This window comes from Centruroides sculpturatus, unplaced genomic scaffold (genome assembly GCF_000671375.1).
Source record: "Centruroides sculpturatus isolate CEXI.00-Female unplaced genomic scaffold, Cexi_2.0 scaffold283, whole genome shotgun sequence".
NCBI classification, from domain to species: domain Eukaryota; kingdom Metazoa; phylum Arthropoda; class Arachnida; order Scorpiones; family Buthidae; genus Centruroides; species Centruroides sculpturatus.
This window is the reverse complement of record NW_019384473.1, coordinates 476,902-479,644: the sequence shown is the minus strand read 5'-3', so window position 1 is coordinate 479,644 and position 2,743 is coordinate 476,902. Positions and strand designations below refer to the sequence as shown.

The window sequence follows — 2,743 nt, the reverse complement described above, 5'->3', positions numbered from 1 at the left end:
TATATAATAATATATAATAATATATAATAATAATATATATACAATATAGTTAGAATACATCTTAGAATCATGAATTATTAGAGCATATTTATAATATATGAATTGAAAAATTATAATTATGTTCATAAATTACAAGTACTTTCTACCAAAACATATTATATATTCAGAGGCTCATAGTGAGAGTGATCCAGGACTTCAAGTTATATTAAAATAATCACTAAAGGAAAATTAACAGTAATTGTTTCTTATTCAGATTGATACATTTTGAAGTTCTTCCAAACCAATTTTACAATCAAAATAAATTTACAAATTTTGTAATCATATAAAAAAAATAAATAAAATGTAACAATTTAGATTACAGTGAAAATGGTCCAATGAACATTTTATCACCTTAACAGCAATTAATATTTATTGAACCATCTTTGTTAGCCTGCTTGCACAGACTTATCCTCACTAGAAATATTTTCCTCCCATTCTTCAAATAATGCTTTTTTAAGTTTCTCTGTGTTACAAATTTTATGAGTAAAAACCTTTACATCTAAATTTTTTCATAAATTCTCAATTACAACGAGGTCTGGTGATAATGGGAGTGTTTCAATCACCTTATAGCAGTTATACAGTAACTATTGTCATAGTATAATCAGATTTATGCTTAGGATCATTATCCCAGTAAAACTAGAAAAAATTCCAGATACCTAATTTAGCAGCACTCGAGTTTACACGAACGTAACTTATCAATTTTTCCTTCTGTAAAATGAAGGATTATAAAACTCTGAAGATGAAATGTATTTTTGGAACATCACCGAGCCTCTACCACGTTTCATAGCGAGTCGAACATTTTTTGAGAGTTCTTAATTTTGCTTTTTCCACACACTTATTTTACCATCAAATCCAAAAAGACTATATTTACTTCTATCTGCACATATAACTGCATCCCAAAAATTAAAATTTTTTTCCATAACCTCTTCTCGTTTACTTGTCACCGTAGGGCTTTCTCCCAACTGAACTATCGCAAAAATAGAAAAGTCTTTTAAAAAAATATGCTTAACGGTTTTAACACTCATATCAATTCCAAAATGATTTGGCACTTCACTAATAATTTCAATGCATTTAATTTTAGATATTTCTAACAATCCATCGTTCTCGACGTTGGCTAAAAATCTTAAGACTCGCTATTCATTTCTGCCTAAATCTTTCAATTATACAATCGTTGCTGGACTTTCATTTGTAATTTTTGCTATCCGTCATTCGATTTTTCCAAGCTTGTAGTGGTGAATGGCAAACTCCCATACTACATTTATTGTTTGATGTCACACTGTTCAAGAAGCACATCAAAATTAATCGTCAAATGACCAAAATCTACATTAAGAGCAATTATAGCTTCACGGAGTCCAGGTAAATTTGAATTAGGGGACCCCCACATACTGCCGTAGTGTCGACTTCAGACATTTTTCTAATCGAGGGATTTTTTGGGAACTATTTTCTTATAAAAGATTGATTTGGGGCCCGAGGCCCCAAACCAATCTTTTATAAGAAAATAAATTTTTTTGCCGGTAGGATAACTTATGGTTGGGGCCTTCGGAGGCCTCAACCATTAGTTATCCTACCAGCAAAAAAAATATAATTATTTAAAACGTCATAAATTAGGAAAACAGTGGCAAAAATAACATTTCCTTATAAAAATCTAGTTTATGATCCTAATTTTTAATAAGAAACTTGATTATAATGCGAAATTAATTAAAATATTTAATTAATTCGTTATAAAAGTTAAAATCAGATAATTAATTTTATATACGTCACCCTTAAATTCTTATTTTCGGATAAAATAATATTCTGACGGTATGTAAATAAATATCAGATGATGGCAATTAATGCCATCTGGTGTTCTTTTCCGAAATTTAAAAAAAATTTTTTTGCACTTTATCAGAAACATTTTAAACTCCTTCGCCGTATTAATTAATTTAAATTAAATGTAAATATTTACTTTTTGTTTTCGAATATAATGCTTTTAATTTTAATTTATTTTAATATCTGAGAAAACCAATATAATTAAAGATAATATGGCCGTACGTGACTAATGCCGATTTGAATTGGAGAACCAGAGTATACTGGTTTAATAAATATTTCTGCCACTTCGAGCGCTTCGATCGCGAATAGACCTAAGTTTGGCTGGAGCCAAGGACTTTAAACTACAAGGATAGCCAGATCCCGTATATTTGTTAGCGTGACCTTGGCTCTATGTGACGTCACAGCAAGCCCTCTACTTCAACATGACAGATCTTTCAAATAACAAAATACGATAAAATATTAAATCATTTCTTAATTATTAAATTACTACTAAATGTAAACTACTGTAGAATTTTCGGATTTAATAAGTGTACTGTACGTCAATAAATTTACAAGTCTTTTGTCTAATATTTATTTAACAAATTAATGAGCTATATTTTTTATTATGTGATTATCTTACTTAACTTTTTAATTTTTTTTCGACAATCACCATTTTCAGAAGGCATTCTTTTCAATATTTTATAGTTTTCTTGTTTAAGATTTCTATAATTAATTCTTATTATAGTTCTTAATTTACAAAAATCTTTTATTAAAGTAAAAGGTAAAACTGTTTCCACTGACTAATTCTGTACAACTCCGGGGCCTTTTTTATACGATTCATCGTGATATATTTCGAAATATTTATTCCATTCTATAATTTTTGCTAGCCATTCATCAGTAGGTTTAATAAGCCCTC

The 2,743-nt window shown here is 28.7% G+C and overlaps 1 protein-coding gene across 3 annotated transcripts in view; it reads right to left on the bottom strand.

Moving 5' to 3' along the window:
* The window catches only part of LOC111621242 (transport and Golgi organization protein 2 homolog), a 36,709-nt gene that overhangs the window by 25,229 nt on the left and 8,737 nt on the right, over positions 1-2,743 (bottom strand). The window contains exon 1 of one of the 3 annotated variants that reach the window (XM_023363320.1): positions 1,801-1,886. The exons of the other annotated variants lie outside the window; for them this stretch is intronic. The gene's annotated coding sequence lies outside the window, so the exon portion shown is untranslated. Of the gene's footprint in view, positions 1-1,800; positions 1,887-2,743 lie in introns of those variants that run through there. 3 annotated transcript variants of the gene reach the window in all.